Source organism: Arvicanthis niloticus, chromosome 18, assembly GCF_011762505.2.
Source record: "Arvicanthis niloticus isolate mArvNil1 chromosome 18, mArvNil1.pat.X, whole genome shotgun sequence".
Lineage (NCBI taxonomy): Eukaryota > Metazoa > Chordata > Mammalia > Rodentia > Muridae > Arvicanthis > Arvicanthis niloticus.
The window spans coordinates 40481891-40503615 of record NC_047675.1 but is presented as its reverse complement, the minus strand read 5'-3'; the positions used below and the strand labels follow the sequence as shown (position 1 = coordinate 40503615).

Below are 21725 nucleotides of genomic sequence, written 5' to 3'. Positions count from 1 at the left end.
AGGCCACCTAGGATCACAGCACTCTGGAGGCTGAAGCAGGAGGATTGCTGTGAGTTCAAGTCAGCAGGGGATGCATAGTAAGACATTGCTTCAAGAAGCAAAGGAAAATCCTTGAAGAGGACAAATGTTAACAACTCCAGCAGAGAATTTTGTGGCATCAAGTCTCACTCACACATGTGGAGACATGTTGGATTTTACTTAAAAGATCCCCCAGCCGGTCCCACAGGGTTTTAAAAACTGTGTGCTTTGGTTTTCTTTCTTTCTTTCTTTCTTTCTTTCTTTCTTTCTTTCTTTCTTTCTTCCTTCCTTCCTTCCTTCCTTTCTTTTTCTTTTTTCTTCCTTCCTTTCTTTCTTTCTTTTCTTTCTCCTCTTCTACCTCTTCTACCTCTTCCTCCTCACTCTCCTCCTCTTCATCCTCCTCCTCCTCTTCCTCACCATCCTCTTCCTCTTCCTCCTCACCCTCCTCCTCTTCATCCTCCTCCTCCTCCACTTCCTCCGATTCCTCCTCCTCCTCTTCTTCTTTTGAATGGATGCCAGAGTCAGGATGGCCACATCCTGTCCCATTACATTACCAAAGGATCGATCCTTGTTCTCTCTCAGGAGAAAAGTCAGAGCATGGCCCCCATGTGGAAGTGACAGAGTTCAGGAACCTGGTAGTGACATGGACCAGTGATATACGTGGCTGTCCTAGTTTCAAACATAATAAAAATAACTAAATAAATAAGAACAGAAGTGCTTATGAAAGTAACACACTGTTGGGCAGCAGCAGCAAACAGCAGGTAAATTCGGCTTTCCTTTCATAGCTACCTGATAATAACAGGAGGGTCTCATTGGCAGAGTTGATCCTTGATCTATTTTTATTTTTTTATTATCTTCTGTTGTTTGCTTTCAGTTTTTAAAGTCCATGCAAATACGCTGCTTGTAAATCATGCCGGAAATGTGTGTATTATTTCATTTGGGGGAAGAATCAAGTTCTAGAAGGCAACGCTCACATTTTACTTAATTACCAAACAAAGACATAATGGACTATTTTTCTGTATTCACCAGAGACAGAAGGACTGTCAGTTTGATTGCCTGTTAAGGTTTCGGTGAATCACAACGTTATTAAGCTTCTAAATCAGAGGATCGGTTCCTTCCGCTAAGTCTAACAATACTAGAAAGTAAGAAGGAGGGGGGGAAACACCTCATCTGGGGCTGTAATATTTGCTGAAAAAAATCCACTTCAAAACATTAATCAAATTTTTCGCCTACTGGGCAACCATATGGCAGAGCAGCATGTGAATCTCACAAACTTGCTGATCTCCTGTAACCGGGTGCAATTAATTACGCTGGCTGCATCCATCTCTTGGATTTTCGCCTTGTGAAAAAAAAAAAAAGTATTTATTGTAACAGCTTTTACAAAACAAGGGAATGAAAATCTCAATTGATTAATGAGAGGAATGGAAATATTTCCGTTAGCAGATTTTTTTTTTTTTCTTAAACGAATAAGGATTAATACTGTGGACGGATCAAGCTCACCATGAGGTGGTTTTTATTTTGGACCCCCCCCCCCAAAAGGTGGAGGAAGAGTGGGCTGAGAAGGTACGGCGGCTCTGACATGCATAATTCACTAGCAGGCTTTGGATCGCAAGTAATAAAGGCTTAAACTGGTGAAGTAATAAAGAGGTTGGCTTTACAAGATACTATCCTGGGAGACAGAAAAGCTTGTTCTTTGATTTGGAAACACAGATATTAAAGACTCGGTGGGTGAGGAACAGGACAGCCCTGACAAAGAAGGCAACAGAACGAGCTCTTAAAGTAAGCAGTGCACTCCGTCCTCGGCTATTTAGGCCTGGAGACTGCTGCACATCTGGGCCGATTACAGTTTTAGGGCTGCTCCATAAAAAGAGGTGTCCTGGGGTGTGTTAGGACTGTCCTCACCTACCGATGCAAGTTGTGAACACAGCTTGGATGTAACCCTTTCCCCGTGCTATTTAGACTGTACACTGGACAGTCAGATCCACTTCAAAGAGTGGCCATCAATATGTCACTGAGGTCACAGTCCTTCCCTCCTGGCAGACTGATGGGCCCCAGGCTGGAGGTCTACAGGCAAGCAGGAGCAGTGGTCCTTTGTCTCTTTCCAAACCTGCTCCCTTTCTGCACAACACCCAACCAGGGTGGACATTTGTGACCTTGTCTTCCCAGCATTCTTTGCCCTGGAGGATCAATTCCACATTCTTTAAAAAGTTAGCACAGGAGGCTGGGTTTAAACATTCCAATAAATACTACCTTGAGAAAATAAACCGAATACTAATTTTAACAGAATTCTACATATTTGTAAGATTGAGGACTGGATCACATTTGCAACCAATGAAGAAAAAGACATCAGAGCAAAGCTTAGTAATTCGAGTTACAGGCTGTGTATCTACATTGACTCTCACATCCCACACAACCCAGGAAATCATGTGGAGGGCTTGTCTTTTGTGTAACTCCAAATATGAGTGTTTGTCTGAGTACATGCAGGGACACTTGGGTACTCACGTGTGGGGAGGTAAGGGACAATCTCCGGCACCATCCTCAGGAATCCCATCTGCCCCTGTTAATATAGGATTTCTTACTGGCCTGAAGTTCACTAGCAAGGCTAGATTGCCTGAGCGGAGAGCCCAAGGGATTCTTCCTTTTCCATCTCTCTTGCTCTGGAATTACAAGCACATGCCATCTCTCCCCCAGAACTTTTTATGAGAGTCCTAAGGATCGAACTCATGTCTTAACGCTTGTACGGCAAACATTTTACCTTCTGATCTCTCTCTCCAGCAACTGCAGCTGATTCTTGATAAGATTTCATTATAATTTTATTAACGGATACATGGTATGCATGTGGCCAATGTGAATTTTTTTGCTAGTCTTTGTGTTGGGTTGGTGGTTGCTTGGTTGAGATCTTGAAACTCTCTGGGTGCACAGGCAGAGAAGTTAACACGTTAAGAGAACACGGCTTAGCAGGCAGCATTTAAAATCATGGTATTTCATTCCAGCAACCCATCCCATACAGGATGTGTGCTTGTGTTAACACTGGTGTTTGGAAAAAGAATGGTGGTGAGCTTTAAGGTAGCAGGCGTATCCCCGTGGCTGAGAGAAGTAAAAGCCAATGTCTAAGGCACACAAGGGATGGCTTTCCAAATGCTCAGGGAGCTAGAGGAATGGCACCCTGGTGAGCCTGACTGTGCACAAGCATGAGGACCTGGGCCTGTCCCCAGCACGAAAGCCGTGGGAGGTGGCACACATCTACAATCCCTGCACGGAGAAAAGGATAGAGGCAGGAGCATCCCTGGACCCTGATGCCCAGCTAGTCTAGCCAAAGAGATGAGTTCCCGGTCATGAAGGTCCCAGACGATAGATAGATAGATAGATAGATAGATAGATAGATAGATAGATAGATAGACAGACAGACAGACACATACATACATATATACATACATTAAAAATATAAAAAAATAGGGTGGACAAAGATTAAGACAGTTGATATCAACCTGTAGCCTCTACATGCATGGCCCGACAGGAGTACATTCAATTGAACATGTAGACAACAGACTCACACACACACACACACACACACACATGCATGCATGCACACACAAGAACGCAGACATGCAAACAAGCACACCAAATAATAAGGTGGAAAATCTTACTATAATCTTTTAACAACGAGAGTCACTTTATAATCAGAGGAGACACTGTTCTAAAGAAATCACCAACCATGGAAACGTGCAAGAAAGTTACCCTGAAAGGTGTCCTTGGCTTCTAAAAGCAAGGAATAAATAAAATAATCAAAGGGAATCAGGTCAGCTGACTCCATGAACCGGTGACCCCGGAAGACACACCTCCACACACACAGCACCCCGCTGATGATCCCCAGGCTCCTCCTACACACAAGGGTTATTGGCTTAAAAGTTTAAAGAGCTAACAAAATGTTTTAACGAGATACAAATCTCAGAGATCATTAATCAATATGTTCAATGTTATTTGCGATAATTCATCATGACGTGATATTAATGGGTTACTGTACCCTTCAGAGGTGAGATTAATGCAAATGAGCCACCACAATTAACTTTACTGCTCCCAACTCCCAAGAATGGACAGATGATTGTAAATGACAACTATATGTCAATTACAATATCCAATAAAGTGAGGCTTGGAGAACAATCTATCTCCGTTTATTGCACTTCCTTGACGTGGCTGCATTCCGCACAACCCACTGTTGTCTCTGTGTAACCATTGTTTGGGGAGGGTAAGGGGGCTTTTCTTTTTTCACTCTTTCAGTATTGTAAAAAAGTGCTTCCAAAATGTCCAGGTAACTGCATTTTTCTAGAGGAGGATCGCCACGGGAAACCAGGAATAAATGCTTTAACCGTCATAGGTGTTTTAAAGAAAACAGTATCCGTTTTGAAACCATAGCAGCCAGGCCAGCAAGGAAACCACCTACCCAGCTGGGTATAATATATTTACTCAATTACAACAGGAAGATGTTAGCCCAGCATCCCGGATAGCCTTGTGTTTCAATAAACAAAAGTTAACTTGAGGATCACCACAGGAGGAAAAAGGTCAGACTGCAGAAAGTGAACCTGAGGAGGCCAGAGACAGGAGGAAGCACCTGATATCCAGCTTGCAAGCCCGTGCTGGGGTTGGAGGGAGGTCCTTTGGAATGCTTGGGTGCAAAACCTGACTATGGAGTGTTTCCATGAGTGCTTTGTTCCTCTCTGCATGGAGGGTTTGTTTGAGAGAAGCTTCTGGGTAAAGGTGAGCACACTGGAGTACCGCCTTCTCCCCCCAGGACCCTTTCTCTGAGAAGAGCTACCCAGCCCAGTAGCCACCAGCTATTAATGAATTATGAATATATGCTTCTACCTGCCACCTCCCCCTATCCCCCTATCCCCTAGGGACTTCTGCCATACTGCCCATCCCCCCTCCCTGGCAGATATTCACCAATCAGGGACTGCCATCAGCTAAGCCTTGTCTCAGGCAGAGCAAACTGGGCAGCATCACTGTCCCTCCAGGAGCTCTTGTTGGGGTCAGACTGTAGCTAACCTTCAGTGGAAGCCACATTCTTCCTCTCTGTCTTCCCCTTAGGAATGCAACTCCACCCAGAACACAGGGGAGCAGCCTGGAGCTCTGTTTCTACGAGCAGAACTGAGAGCAGGTATCAGAAGCATGCTAGCAGGAAAACTCTCCTTGTAATGTGACTTAGAAAGTGGCCCTTTCCTTGAAGGTCAACGGTGAGATCGATTCATCAAGATCCTGACGATCACACCAGGATTTCCTTCTATCCTGAGATACCGCAGAAGACTCAGAGCAGGGTGAGCTGAAGGAAGAACACTGTGGATGAGGGAAGCCATAGGTTTGTCTGCTCCAGATCTTTCCTGATGTGCTCGGTGATGCCAACAAAGATGTCACTGTTCCAGTAGGAAGCAGAGACTCCTAGCTCCATGTACAAAGAGGGTATTGACACCAGCCTACATAGGGAATGCTATTACCTGGGTCATAGCTGGTGATTCAAGGGAGGTCTCTGTCCAATAAAAAGGCCAATCGTGGTTCTCCTTGAGCCTTTTGTACCAGGAACCCTTGGGATAAGAGCTTGTTGTTACAAGGGCGTCTCTCTTAGTCACTGTTCATTACTATAACAACAACAAAAAACAAAACAAAAAAAACCCAAAACAATGCAATCTATGCAAGTAAGGAAGGATTTATTTTGGCTCACGGTTTCAGAGGTCTTTGTCCACAGCTTCCCGGGAGGCTCTGTTGACTCTGAATCTGTGTGTGGTTCAGCAAGGAGCATGCTATAGGGCAAAGTGACTCATTTCATGGTGGAAGGACCAGAGAGGGGGAAAAAAAACACCAGAAGGGGCCAGCTATCAGACAGAACCTTCAAGCAATATGCCAGCACAGCCTACTCTCACCAAGTAGGCCTCACCTCCTGATGATCTAATGCAGCAAGGAATCCATCAGTAGAATACAAAACATTGATGAGGTTAGCATTTCATGATCCAGTCATCTCTCAGTAGCACAGGGGGACCATGCATCATATGACTTTCAGGAAGCTATGTCATAAGCAAACATTAGCAGTTGCTAAGCTGGGAAAGGTCTGATGTCAGTAGCCATCCTGATTTCCACTAAAAAAGCATTCTTTGGGGCACGTACCTACAGTCCTAACAACTTGGGAGGCTGAGGCAGGAGTTCAAGACCACCCTGAGGAACTTAGTGAGATCCTGAATCAGAATGAATAGCTAAGGGCTGGAGATGTAGCTCAGAGGTAAGAATACTTGCTTAGCATCTGTGAAGCTCTGGGTTCAATCTCCAGATAGAGAGAGGGGCTGACACAACACTGGTGATGGGTGCCAACCCTAGAACACTGCAACCTACCTTTCTTGTAAAGACCGTGAGTAAAATCAATTGTTTTAACAGTTGAAAGAGAAAGAAGATATTCTGTGACACATAGGAAGTTGCATGAAACTCAGATTCCAGCATCTGTAAATAAAGTTTTCCCGTGCATGTCCACACTGCATCATTTACCTACTGATAAGGATGTTTGTGCAGTGTTAAGGGCACAGCATCCACATGGATGGCTCAGAGCCAACTGTCTCCGTGATCTGTCTTATTCTTGCTCCCCACTCTGGATGTTGGGCATCGATAGCAACCCTGCTGACTTACATTGTTTGATTTTAGACCTCCCATGTACAAGAACAAAAGCCACTCTCCTTCCCACCTCCATACCCCAGTGGACCCCCGTAGGTAAGAAGGCAGTGCCCAGATGAACTGATGGATGGCTTCTCTCACTTGCTCCTGTAAAGCTATTGTGTTCTTTTCTGAATGCGCTTGTAAGTTGATCTTAAAATGGGTGAGGCACATACTGGCTATCACTCCAGCTACGGGCTGGGTTTTCTCCAGTGCTTCGGAATGAGCATTGTCCATATGCATTCTAGGCAACCACGCTCCCACTGCGCTACACTGCCAGTGCTTAATTTGGGGAAAGGGGGCTCACTTTATAGCCTCTGAGCATGTCTGTGGGGGATTATATCTTGATTAGGTTAACTGATGCGGGAAGACTCATCTAAACCATGGGTGGGATCAATCACTGAGCAGGGGATTCTGGATTATAGGAATAACAAGTGCTGGCATCCATTAATCCCTCTGTTTCCTGACTGTGGACACAATGTGACTAGCTTCTTCACTCTCTAGCTGCCTTGACCTTCCCTGTGATGATAGGCTGTGCCCCTTAACCGTGAGCCTCTACAAAGCCTTACTCCTTTGAATTGCTTTAGTCAGAAGAATTTTTTTTATCACAGCAACAGAAAAGAAACTGACACACTTGGGACGCTGTGATGCATGGCCTTGTATGTATGCTGTAGGCACTCTACCACTGAGTGCCATTTGCAGCTCTCCATTTCAAATTTGAGAGAGAGAGAGAGATAAATAGATAGATAGATAGATAGATTATAGATATAGATATATACATAAATATACATCTCCATCCTACCATGGCAACTGATGCTATCATTTTAGGTCTAGCAATGAAAGATAAAGTAAATTAAAAGTGGGGTGGGGGGGGAGAGTCTAAACACAAAGCTTTATATTCTCAACCTAAAAGAAATTCATAGCGCTTCCACCCTGTCCTCCGCCTCAGGGAAGAGTCTGCTGTGATTGAGCCAGAATAGACGAGAACATTCCGGTCATGGTTCAGGAAATTCTGCAGCCTGGTGAGAGGCCAGTGTGCCTCTGATGACTTCTGCAGAGGATGGGGAAGACAGGCAATGACTTCCTGTTTCCCATCAAGACACACTCTTCCAGGTTTAGGTTCCTCTCCCCCTACCTCCTTCATCACTTGGGTCCCGAGACAAGAACAGAACCCTGACCAGAGCGGGTTCACCCCGCTTTCCCAGACACATCAGCTGGGGCTGCAAGGGAAGGTTAGACAGAAGAGCCAAGTTACTTCATATCATCCACATTCGAGGGCATCTGGCTTTTAGTTTAACAATACGAAGGCAGCTATGCGCCTTCCGATAACAGGGCCACTAAGCTGGATCAGAATGGCTCTGTTGTACCTTTCATACGTCCTCCTGGCAGGGGTGGGAAACAGCAAGCCTGTCAGGATAAATCACAGCCGGCAGCACAGTCACTTTTGCCTAGGAGTGGACTCTGTCTTTTTGGACATGCCGAGGTGCACATGCGCCTCAGTGACTCTTGCAGAGGGAAGAAATTGAAATTGATTTCTCGGGGTAATAATTAACCTCAGAAAATAACTGGGAGAGGTTGCTTATTAATTATTTTTGGTAATATACTTTGGGGATATTTCTTCTTTTCGTGAAAGATAGAGACAAAAGCAGACACATTTTACGATCGTATAAAATGTTATTAGATTCATATTTTATTGAAGAGTGAAACTCACTTAATTTGCAAAATGTTCAATAGGAGGACCAAGAATCTCCCTGATCACCATCCGCACTGCTTTTTTTAAGGCTTCTAAATAGTGCTTTTTTGAAACCACATGGTCTTTCTCGTCTTTTTCACACATAACTGTCTCTGAGCTTTTAATAAATCGTTGCTATTTCGGTCTCCCATGGTTTTTCTACTTACTCAAAAAAGAATGTATTTTTCATCTGAATAACAGTGCACAGTGCACTCTGAGGACATGCTCGCTCTTTTTTTTTTTTTTTTTTTTTTTTTAACAGAAAAAAAGCTATCGCCTCCAAGAAATGTGTTACTACTCCAGGTAACATACCAAGGAAGGAAGATCCTACAGAGATTGACTAGTGGTTTACAATCACATACACCGTAATCTGATAACACACACACACACACACACACACACACACACACACTGGTATTTGCACACACATATCTTTCCTGAAAACGTCTTTCTCATAACTACAACTAACTGGGCTCAAGTTCAATCCTTTAGGGAGGATCTCTCCAAGTGTCTCAGCGGCTGTCACTGAAGTAAACCCCAAATATGAACAGACCAGGCACTGCTCCACAAAGACTAAACAAGACACGAGATTATTCAAGCTGTTTTATTTTTCCCCTTCCCTTTAGTGGCTGGAAATCCTTTTCCCCTTGACACAAAATTTTCCTGTGCAATTTATACTGTGCAAAAATTTTATTCTGCATCAATTTATTTTTTTCTGGGCCATTTACCCTGTGAAAAACCCCATGCACCACTGTACCCTGTTTTCCTGGAGGGGAGCATTTTGTTTTCTTTAAGAGACCAACAAAAAGAAACGGCGGTGCAGAAAGCTGCCTGCCTGTAAGGACATCATGAAGCTGTTTCTTGAAGCATTCGGAAATATAAGTTTTCGCTAATTAATTAACAAATTCAAGCTGGTTAAATAAAACCCCCTTTCCAACACCTCCTATTTAATTGCAGTTTGGCACCAACAAATATATATCAAAATTATAGTATTTCCCCTGACAGGAAGCTCCTTCTTTGCGCGAGCTGTTATGACTCTCTGCAGAGCGAGCCAGAATTGCTGACAACCTTGAACAGCACTACAATATTACTATACTTGGCAGAGAAGTACCCTTGCGGCAAGAGAGAAGCTGTAATTTTGACTGTCACTTCACATTGCACTAGATATTATTTCACTGTGTACACACGCACACACTCACAAACTCTTAATAGACTACGGTTTCGCGCCGCCTGCCTTTCCAATATAAATGGCAATATAATACCAGGGAACGGCCAATGGGATCCTGGCAAGGAACAAATGGTTTGCATTATAGAGAGAGCACCACTGGAGGATGCTTTCCAAGGGTTCTCATTCCTTTGCCCCTCGCTTGCACTTCTAAGACCCCAGCCTCAACCTCATGAGCTTTGGTGACTATGAACAACTGTCCTTTTGTCATCTCCAGAGAGAGCAAAGTTATTTCCAACAAAGTCTATCCTTGAAAAAAAATTCCTGTGATAGGTGACGAAGGCGATGGCACAGCCCTGGCAATGATCTGGATGCTCAGAGTCTGATGCCTGACACAGAGGATTCTTCCAGATTTTGAAAGGCACCTTCCCCGACCCCACCCCACCCCACCCCCATGCATTTAATTTGCTTTTGTTTCACAGAGGGGATTTGGTTCATCTTCACTGACCACTTGCTATGGCATGGCCAAACTGAGGAAACATAGCAAGGCCCCACGAATTCCAGCCAAACCCACACGCTGTCCCTGCCAGGGAGCAGCGCCTGTCTTTGCAGAGAGCTGCTTGCAGCATATGCTTCCTTCTGCCTGAGCTCACACAGAAGCAGATTGCGACAGATTCCCTGCTGGCTACTCTCCCCGCAGCCTGGATTTACAAGATGGTGCATAAATAGTCCCTGTGTTTGTCCCAGGCAAAGGAGTTCTCTGATGTCCATAGGAGCTCCTGGATTTTCGGAGTATGGGTCAGAGGGATGAATGCATGAACAGATACAGTCAAAACTTGACCCAGAAGAGTGTCAGAAGAGACTGGCGGGAAAGAAGAGACCTTCAGGAGGTCTCTTAAGTAGTCTCTTGGAAAACAAAAAAAAAACACAAAACTAAGAAAGGATGAGATTGGAGCTCTTGTCTCAACATAATCCCCGCCATCTTAAAAACAAAACAAAACAAAACAAAAAAACTTCTTTAAAATTACAGCCCCACAAGAGCCTATCAAGGTTGAAACTTGTTTTACTGAACCCAGAGACGCTGTCTCTCTGTCCTCTGTTAGGAGACTGTATCCAGAACTTCACCCTGCCTGCTGACCACACCAAATTTAACAAGGTTTGAAAATGAACTAGAGTAAGTTTCCCACAGTGACACATTAATAATAAGTTCCTTATGCCATCTATCCCAAGCCATGAATATGTAATGTTAGAAAATGAGTCCTTTTTCACACACAACAGAACCTCAGACGTGAATAAATAAAAACTATCCATCACAAGCCTGTGAAAAATTAATGAGGGTTCAGAGACGCGAGAAAAAATGGGGACCGAGGAGAGATGGCCCACTTCGTAAAAGCATCCCTTAACTTTCAGATGGTAAATATCCTCGCCCCCGCCCCTCGCTGGTTGCCAGGTGAGGGTGGGAAACGGTGGCAGGCTGTATTTCCAAAGTGCTAAGATCCACTGCCCATCTTAAAGCGGTAGCTCCGACAGGCCACAGAGAGATCACTGCTTCTTCAATGGCTTACACTTCGAGAGTTAATGTGGCACTAACCTGGACAGTGGGGCAGGCGCTGGTTTATTTAATTATTTAGAATTCATAACCAGTTGAGGATGTGCTCAGCAGGGCTGAGGAAACTGGGAGGAGTAAGAGGACTTTGGAGATGAAACTTTAGAAGGTGGGAACTCCTGCTTTGGCCCCTTCTTCACCGTGGCCACAAGGCACACGGCAGTATTACCCATAAGACTTCTTCTGTGATTAGTAACATGATCAATACCGCTTGCTGGGTGCCTTCTCTCTGCCCACATGTACTGAGTGCTTTGTCCAAGTAAATGCCAGTTTTCATACCCATTCCGTTCCCTTTGAAACTGAGGTGGGGCTAGGATAACAGAGACATCCCAAAGTCTAAGAACCAGAAGAGGATGGCTAATGAACCCGGAGCCCTCTACCTGTGCCAACTGTGGCTGCATGGGTCAGGGAGGACTGCGATCAGCCAGGGGTGGGTCAGGGGTAAAACAGTAAGGACAGGTGGGTGTGGGTGGACCTGGGGCTGACACTGTAGGGAAATGGGGAGCTGCTCCTGGGAAGTGGGGTAAGGGCGTGATTCAATAAGAACATCAGATTTGGGGTAGGTGAGAATCTGAATCTGAGTTGTTTTAAATGTTTTCGCTATCAAGGAGAGGAAGAGGAAGAAGAGGAGAAGGAGGAAGAGGAGGAAAGAAAATATGAAGGGTTGATACAGCACAACTTCAGAACAAACTGAACCAAGGTTCAGGTCTTATATGGTTATACTGCTTGATTCCTTTATGCTAGAGACTCCTAAGAACAAAAGGAAGATCTGAGAGACCCTTTGCTGGTACCTGCCTCCAGGAGGTCACATCACAGCGCTTGAATGAGACTGATTCAGGAGATGACTTGGTTCCTATACACCCAAGCAGGGGGAGTTAACAAAGCTGAAGTCAGGTGAAAGCAGAGGGGCGGCCCTGGTGCCAGATGAGAGCTGCACTTCATCCTACAGGGGGCAGGGACTAAGAACGCTGCCCTGAACCCGAACGATTCTGCCTGTGATTTACTGGGCAGGAAGGGAGACAGGGGTGCCTGTGTGCGTGCATGCATGCATGCATGCGTGTTCTCTCAAGGGGAACCCCAAGATAAAGCAGAGTCCAAAGTGTTAATTGTGAGACCAGTCCAGGCAACAAAAGCAGCAAATAGGGAGAGGGGAGGGACAAGAAAATCTACTCTTGGTGTCTAACACACACGGACACCAAAGTGGTACTCTGCCTAGTCCCACTGCAGGGGAGACCCACTCCCGAAAAAGTCATAGATGACAGTCTGACACAGGAAGTGGACAGGGCAGATACTGACTGACCAGGCACAGGCCTGAGCTGCTTTAACTCTGTTCATACTTTTGCAGAGATTATTATGTATCAGAGGAGTTCAGCAAAGCAAGAGCAATGATAGCTCACCTGCAAACCCAGCGATCCGGAAGCAAAGGCCAGATGCCAGCCTGGGTCCACAGCAAATGTGTCAAAGATATAAGGAGAATTGGGGGTGGGGGGGGGGGCAAATTCTGACATTAAAGAGTTACAAACGTGTAACATGTTTACATGACAGGAATCCAGCTTAGCTGAAATGGCTGCAGCAGAGTTTCTTGGGAGATTAGGAGTGGAAACTGGTGGTTTGAAAACCACTGAGCAATTTTGAAGGCGAGTAAGTTCTCCTGAGCCCAAGGCTGGGTTTTTTGCACTCCAGACATGATGTCAACAGTCCAGTGCTATCCCATCCTTATCTGACTGTTGAACCCAAAGTCTACTTGGAGGGATCTTGATGTGGGCATGGCTGCATCCAACACGCCGTTTTCCTACCACATTCTCATCTGCTAACCCTACCACATGCACCATCGAGGATGGATCCTCCAGGCATCATACTGCTCAAGACAGAACTCACATCAACCCCAGGCCTTTCTTCTGCATACCCATCACTCCACAGCTGTCGTTGACCAAACCTTACTGGCTTCTCCCTCCTTATCCCCACCCGTACCTCCTCCCTGCTTTCTCTGCACACACATGTGCTCAAGAGCTCATCAGTTCCTGTCTGGGTGTCCAGATGTCCACCCTGACTCTCTCGGTCCCCTTCCTCACGCAGCTGCCAGAGCAGGCTCCAAAGAGGCAAACGGTAACCTCCCACTGGAGGACTGTTCTCTGAGTCACACAAAACTCCTGCCATTCTACAAGGAAGACAAGAAAGAGGTTTTTCAGCTAAAATGTCACCCAGGCCGTCTCGCCAAAGGCCGATTTTTGAAGAATCGGGGACTGTGACTCTCTCTTGGTTGGTTCTCAGGATCCAAATGCTAAAAGAACCTGGGCAGGTGACCAGTGAGACAGGGTTATCTGTAGGACAGAACAACTTGAAACTTCAGCACACTGTGGTGCTATCTGGATGGATGAGATGCTGGAAGCCAGAGTGGCTTTACACGGGCTGTGATTTCTGTTGACAGGATGCATCCACTCATTCTTTCAACCTAAGCAAAATTCCCATGACTGAGATGGATTTGAAAGTCAGGTGGACAAGGAAACCATCTGTGGGTGAGAGAATGCTTGAAGTCATCAAAAGAAATCATGGAAAAATAAGACTCCTGAAGACAGGCGGCAGCATCCGCAGACCTACCCCTGGTGACCTCAAAGAGAGGCCGAAGAAATCAGTGTGATGTTGATTCAATAAATCTTAATTGCGTTGCTGCAAAACAGAACATTCTCAAACCACTAAATATTGATACATTTGTGACATGAGGTTGTTTGTTTGTTTGTTTGTTTTTAACTACCACCTGTCTCCCTCAGCAACACCAAGCAATGTAACCTCTTGGATTTCATAGTTCAAAGACATTTTACCCTGTTTCATTTCTGGGTTTTTTTTTTGGGGGGGGGTGTTTCTTTTTTTTAACATGGAACAGTGTGGGCAACTTCAAGATTCACTTTGGTTAGAATGCCAGATTTCCTCCTCGGAAGAGCCAAACTGCCCACAGACCAAAAGCCCCCAAATGCCAGGACCATCAGCTTAAAAGAAATGATTTATAACTGATGTGAAGTACCAAGTTAAAAGGGCTATAAAAAAATAATACAGCTAGTTACTTTGAATATGGGCCAAAATAATAGCTACGTTCAGTAGAAAATGAGTGGCCAGGGAAGACCAGCTCTGAGCCCAGGGATCCTTGGGCTGGAATCCCAGGACCAGGGTGCATGGTGAGATCCTGGGTGCAGCCACACCATTCAGGGGCTCCATCTCTCCACATGGGAAGGATAGAGACACCATCCACCAAAACTCCAAAGGTATGCTCAACTCCTAGCAGGTGCACAACCAGCTCAATTTTTCTGTTGATTTTGCAGGGCAGCAGAGGGTTATGAACATAGGCCCTGAGGGGCTGTGTTCTAAGGGTTCACCCACCACTTACCACCTGTGTGACTTAGGTAAGTTAACCAGTCTCTCTGTACTCACTTTTGCACGTGAAATTAATGAAGATGTCCTAGTGGTTGCCTATATAGGGATAATGGTGTCTCCCGATTCACAGGGCAGCTATGAGGGGGAAAGGCATTCACATTGTATAAAATAGCATTAGCAGTATTTCTTTGCTGTTATTAATGTTGCACATTACAAGCAGACACTAGAAAATAAAACTGACAAATTTTTTGTAAAGGGTGAGCCAGTATATATCTTAGTTCATACACACATATGAGCCTAACACTTCCCCCTCCTCCCCTCCTTCCTCCCCCCTCTCTTTCTCTGTGTATGCGTGTGCATGTGTATGTGTGAGTTTTCATTTGTCTATAGGTGCATGTAGGAATACATGTATGTGTTTACGTGTGTGTGTGCACGTGCGCAGGTACATGTCCAGCCCTGTATGCATTTGTATGTACACACACAGAGGACATGATTTCAATCTCAAGTATCATTCTTGAGACACCATCCACTGTTTTTATTTGAGGCAAGGTCTCCCAGTGGCCCGGATCTCCACAAGTAGGGACACACGTGCCCCTGTCTTTCTTGCATTGGGATTACAAGTGTGCACGGTCGTGCCCAACATTTCTTATTGATCTGGGATTGAACTGATGTCCTCTCAACTAAGTTATATTCAAAGCCTTCTTTCAAGTATTATTTCAAAATAAGAGAAAGAGAGAAGGAGGAAGAGGAAGAGGAAGAGGAGGAGGAAGAGGAGGAGGAAGAAGAGGAGGATGAAGAGGAGGAGGATGAAGAGGAAGAAGAGGAGAAGGAAAAGGAGGAGGAGAAGAGGAGGAAGAAGAGGAGAAGGTGGAAAAGGAAGAGGAGAAATAGGAAGAGGAGGAGGAAGAGGAGGAGAAAGAGGAGGAAGAGGAGAAATAGGAAGAGGAAGAGGAGGAGGAAGAGGAGAAAAAAAACAAGAACAAGAACCAAACAAGTGTCTTTAGCCCAGGGGCTGAGCTCTGTTCAGTCTTAGCTCTCCTATTGTCAATTATGGATTATTAAATTTTCAAAAGTGTTTCTTATTCTACCCTCCTTGGAAGCTTAGAATAGCTGCCAGGCCTCTCTAGAAGACTAGAGAGTTGAGGGTCAGACACAGAGATTCTCATACTTGAAGCTGAGTAGCAGCACGGACTTCCTTGTGCCAACAGTACCCCTTGCTCCACCATCAGTACCCCTTGCTCCGCCATCAGTCCCATGGGGAGGATATACAACAAACAGCCCAGCTCTAGAATCTGAGCACAGCAGGTTGCATGGTTGAAAATAACTGTCCTTAGGAATCCCAGCCTTCATCAGGGACCTCCGCTCTAAGCAGGACCCTGTAGGCGTAACCAACCTTTTCCCTACTGGGACACGCTGTCATCTACAAAGTTCAAGCTCCGAGAACCAAGCAATCTAATTGCCAAACAAACACTAACAAGAATAACAAAATTCATGCTGTTTTACGTACTTTACAATTTTGAGTCCAGTGGTGTTCTAGGCTGTCCAGGGGCACATGCAGCCCGAGGACAATGAATTGAGCACGCCTGTGCTCAGGAGAAAGACAATATCTCAGTGATAGAAGACCTAAGAAACCCTGTCCTCCCCCTCCAGAGAGATACTACCACAACATTCAAACATACACTGTTAGACAAAAATCCTTGAAAGGAAAACTTAAAACCACTCGAGGCCTCTGTTCACAGCATCTCAAATATCAGAGGTCTCAAGACAGGCAAAAGAAAATGTCCAAGCAATATGACTTTAATCTGAGGGTCCTTTTGTGAACTAATAAATGTACCTATATTCCTCAAAAGTGCTCGGTAATAAAATAAACCTGACGATTTAATGTTTAAGATCAAATACTACTGAGATGACAAGTGACATCATCACTTCAGTTCTGCTGAGAAAGTGATTTCAGTTAAAAACAGAAACCAATTTGCAAATGTGAATTAAATGTGGAACACACACACACAAACACACACACACAAACACACAGAGTAGGAGAAAATCCTTACATGTAGATGTAAATGTTTCCTGACAGATTTAAATGAACGCTAATGCACTGACGTTTTTTCAAATTAACTGCTGGAAAACACTGTGTGTGAGGCCATGGGAGTGGGTGCACGTGTGCACATATGCAGAGGGCGCAGTGTGCACGTGTGCATGTGTGCACATATGAAGAGGGCGTGGTTTGCATGTGCGCACATATGCAAATGTATGAATGTAGATATAAGTGAGGGGGTATGTACTGTTTTTTAAACAGTCTAAGCATTTTTTCACTTCTGTTGGCCTACGAAAGTATTTGCAAAGAGGATAATAAATAATTAATCTGACTGGCTAGAAGCTGCAGCTCCTTTTCTGCTTCAACCATATACATTGAAATGCTGTTTAAATTATAAGAGCAAATTGATTCAAAAAGGCTCCCATTAGCACGCTGGCAAACAGGTTGGAAGTCAGCTAATAAATTTTAGATAAAGATTTAGTCTTTGATGAGGATGCCTATGTGAGCATGCTGGTCTCTGAGTCACTGGCTTGTTAAGTTGGTGGCTACTTTCTGGGTTTGTCCCAGTCTCATAACTCCTGGTGTTAAACAATGTGTGTCACAGGACAGTTCAGGCAGTCAGATCAGAATACGCCAGCAGCATGGTAGTGCGGCAGCCTCAGGCTCACAACAACTTTACCTTGCTGGCCTGGCCTGAGTTGCTAGTCTAGGGGGGCTTACAGTCTGTTAATCAAGGGTAATTAGGCCCACCTGTGACATAAGTGCTACCACCCAGGATACAGTACCCATCAAGTAAATTTCTTAATCAGAACCCAGAAATAGAAAACACAAAGCTCTTAATTCCATTGATCTGCACATGGTTTAATATGTCAACTCACCCATGTAAGCTATGGAATACTATGCAGCCATTAAAAAGTAACTAAATCTATATTTACTGGTTGGGTGCACAGATACTATGTACTATCTAGAAATGGTAGAGCATCCATAACACAATTTAGAAAAAGTACAAATCGTGTGTGTGTGTGTGTGTGTGTGTGTGTGTGTGTGTGTGAGAGAGAGAGAGAGAGAGAGAGAGTGAGTGTGTGTGTGTGTGTGTGTGTGTGTGTGTGTGTGTCTTAAGACAAAGACAGATCTGCAAGGAACTAGTATTCCTGCTTAGCCTCAAGTATGGGAACCCCTGGAGGAGGGAGGAAAAGGAGAGACTCTCAATGATTCCTTTATAGAAGTCACAGTTTCTGTGGTTTTTCAAAGATTCGATAAGCATGTGTTTCTTTTTTTAATTGAAAAAAAATTAATAATGGTAACAATGCAAAGGTATTTGTGGCCTATGCAAAAACCATAAAACTGTAAAGTTATTTATATGTCCTGGTTAAGTTTGGGGACATCAGTCAAGCCCTGGACTATCTACCCACCCTCCCTTTCAATGATTTAACCATTAAACCAGCAGTGGTTTGAATGAGAAATGTCCCCCACAGGCTCAGGTGTTGTGACACCTGCTCCCCAGTTGGTGGCACCATTTGGGGAAATTATGAAACCCTTAGGATGTGGAACCTTCTTGTAAGAAATACCTCCCTGCAGTTGGGCCTGGAGAGTTTACAGCTTTGCCCAGCTTCCTGTTTGTATCCCTGCCGTGTGTGTGTGTGTGTGTGTGTGTGTGTGTGTGTGTGTGTGTGTGTGTCTGTGTCTGTGTCTGTGTCTGTGTCTGTGTCTGTCTCTCTGATTCCTCTAGTTCTTCCTGTACGTAGGTTAAAACTCAGACTGCCAGAGTCTTGCCTGGTGCCACCCTGCCATGCTTCCCCTGTTATGATGGACTCTGCCCACTGAAACCATAATCCAAAATAGACCCTTTCTTCCTTCAGTAGCTATTGGATATGGGGTTCTATCACAGTGACAGAAAGGTAATACACTAGTCCTAAGGGATCTGTGGGCAACAGTGATGGGTGCTGGAATCAGCCTGGCCTTGGGCTTGCAAGAATCACAGTGACTGAGTATGCACAGGCAGCATTCTCAATCCAAACATAAGCTCTTGTAGAAAAGCGACATTGCATATGCTGCTGTTTCCAGTGCTGCTCACAACAGTTAGCCTATGGGATCAGCCTGGGCACGGGTCAAAAACGAAAGGACTGAGAAGATACAGACAAAGAATGGAGTATTATTCAGTCCTAAAGAATAAAAGCTTCCCATCAAGGGAAGCTCGATGAATCTAGATGGCACTACGGTCAGCGAAATGGGTCAGACACAGGAAAGCAGGGTTTGTTTCTTAGGAAGGAAAAAGGGGCTGAAGAGCAGAATGGAAACCAAGAATTCTGGGGAAGAAGAAGAAGGTGTGGTGGGAAGGCAGAAAGGAGAGACGTGGGTGGAGGAGATAAAGACTTAATCTGTGCATTTATCCTGAGAACCATGCATCTGAATGTTAAGTTGGAAGGAGTAAAAAAGCAAACAAACAAACAAAAAAAAACAGCTATTGCTTGGCATAAGGGACTCAGAATGGTCAATTTAGGTTGAAAAAAAAAATCCCTGCTAGGCTACACCAGTAAGTAAGCCAAGCTGAGCAGTCAGAAATGTATGGCAGGGACCTTACTGTGTTTAGTGCAATGGTTCACTCCAATGCTACCAGCACCAAGGAGGCTGAGAGAGAAGGATACCCATGAGGGCCATGCCAGCCTGGGCCTCAGAGTGAGACCAAGTTTCAAACAACAAACAGCTGGGAACTGGTTACAAAGAATTCAGCTTTACACTTATCAAGTCCCTACCAAGTGTTAGTGGGGTAAAAAATAAATAAATAAAGCTTAAGGAACACCATGTTTTCAGTCTTGCCTCTATGACGTGTGTGTGTGTGTGTGTGTGTGTGTGTGTGTGTGTGTATACATTTGTGTGCAAACACATGTGCACATATATATGGAGGCCAGAGGGCAACCTCACTTTCATAACTACAAAACATATCTTTGAGATAGTGTCGCTCCCTGGGACCTGAAGGTCTGGACACTTAGGCTAGGCTTGCTGGCCCCGAGGATATTTCTGTCTCGGCCTCCCCTGTACTAGGACTGCAGGCATGTCCCAAGGTCATGCCCAGATTTTGATATGTGTCCTTGGGGTCAAACTCAGGTCTTGATGCTTTCAAGGCAAGCACTTTACCGAATGGCCTTCCTACATCAGTAGGTCAGGCTGAGTCAACAGAAATACATCAGAGAGACCGGAGTGTGCTTGCACAGTGGCTCTCCCCTCTACTGACAGCACTCACGGCTTTCCCCCCTATAAGACTGTGTATTATGTGTTGGCCCCATCATGAGAAACGTGGAAAATCCTAGAGCAGACTGTATCTTTGCTAGGTAGGAACTTCAGTAAGGACCAGGGCCCCCAGGTCTCTGAAAGGAACCAGCATCGAATGTTCACAGTCATCCTTGCTTCCAGTATCAGTCTTTCTATAGCAACCAATGCTGTTACCGGCCATGGCAACAGGAAACCTCAGGAACAGGCCACCTTGGTGTGGGCTTACTCTCCTCTACCCTCACGTAGGAGGAGTACCCAGGAAAGTCACTGATACCTAACACCCACTTTCTAATTTTGATGGGCTGCAAAACAAAATATCCAAACTCGTACAAGTGGAGAAAATTGAAAAGGAAGAGTTGCTCATTTTTAATTAAGTTCTTAATTATAGAACAACAAAACAAGCAATTAATTTTTGTATGGCTACATTAAGCACTCTACACTTCAATGACACAGAGAGAATAACAGAAAAGGTATTTTTTTTCTATCCTTTTCTGGGTAATATAAAATACAAAATTGGCATGTGGCGGGGGGTGAGGGGTGTGTAAAGAGAGAGAGGATGGAGAGTACGTGTGTCGAGTGCTCATTCCATACTGAGTGGTGCTCCCAGCACCAGAGCTCGCTGACGGCAGATGGCCCCTGCAGTAGGTGTGATTTTCTCCTGACTGATGAGGAATATGAAGTAAAAGGAAATGAACACGGCACAGAAACTCAATGTGCGTCCTTCCTGGGCTCCAACAGTTCTGTGAGAAGAGCCTAGCCCAGACCCTACACTGCTGCCCTAGTCTTCTTGTCGGGCCCTTCCTTTGGTTTCAAGGAACAAGAAATAGAACTTGAGCAAAGGCAGAAATTATGGAAGGAGGGGTCCCACTGACATAAGCTATGGGGACCACGAGGCTGTAGACCCTGCTACCCACCTCTTTGGTCATCAACAAAAGTCACCAGAGATAACAGGAGGATGGAGAAGACTGTGCTGCGATCCAGAAACACTCCACTGATAAGACACTAAGACGAGACTTCATATGATGACCACATAATACAAACCCTGTTTCTCTTGACCCCTCCCTCTATTTTTAAAACATAAAGACCCCATGGTCTCTAAAAAGTTTAGGGCAGGTCACAGTTGGCCCTTCAGCCATGGTCTGTGGAGCCTTACCATCTGAGACTCATATTTTAAAATCTACAATGGTATGCTCTGGCACCTTTGTGAGCCTACCTCAGTTTCCACATCTGGACAAGGGAACCATCACAGCTCTCTTATCGATTCATTTTGAAAATTAAAGAACCTGTTTCTGTATTGCTCCCAGCACAGTACTGGACAGGTGACAGACAACTTAGTTGGCAGGTCACTGATGGAGCTGCTGTTCCGTATTAAGGCAGAGGAGACAGCGGTGAGCACAGCAGCCACAGCTTGGAGCCCCAACTAACTGTGTTCCAGGAGTTGAATCCCCAGTGTGGAAGTATCACAACTCCTACTGTGCTGTCCTTGTCCGTGTGGGCTGCTACATCCACTCCTTAGGCCAGGTAACACCCCAAACACAGAAACATATTCTGAATAGAAATCCAAGGTCAAGCTGAGCCTAGATGATCTAGATGTCTGCTTCAGAGATGGTACCTTCTGGCTAAGTCCTGACATGACGGGGGCGGGGGAAAGTCTCCCACAGGCATCATTGACAAGGGCATTGCTCTATTCCTGGGCATGGCCCCTTCACGACCTAGTCACTTCCCCAAAGCTCCATCCCTTCCTTCCTTCTCACACACTGATGTATTCAGGAAGACACACACATGGGCAAAAGCACAGAGACCGCTGCCCCCTGAAGAATGAGAGAGCCAAGAACCTGGGAGG

At 45.0% G+C, this 21725-nt stretch overlaps 1 protein-coding gene across 13 annotated transcripts in view; it reads right to left on the bottom strand.

The window, feature by feature from the left end:
• Window positions 1–21725, bottom strand: part of Wwox (WW domain containing oxidoreductase) — a 902911-nt gene that overhangs the window by 743983 nt on the left and 137203 nt on the right. Inside the window, exon 1 of one of the 13 annotated variants that reach the window (XM_076915932.1) lies at window positions 8073–8120. The exons of the other annotated variants lie outside the window; for them this stretch is intronic. The gene's annotated coding sequence lies outside the window, so the exon portion shown is untranslated. Of the gene's footprint in view, window positions 1–8072; window positions 8121–21725 lie in introns of those variants that run through there. 13 annotated transcript variants of the gene reach the window in all.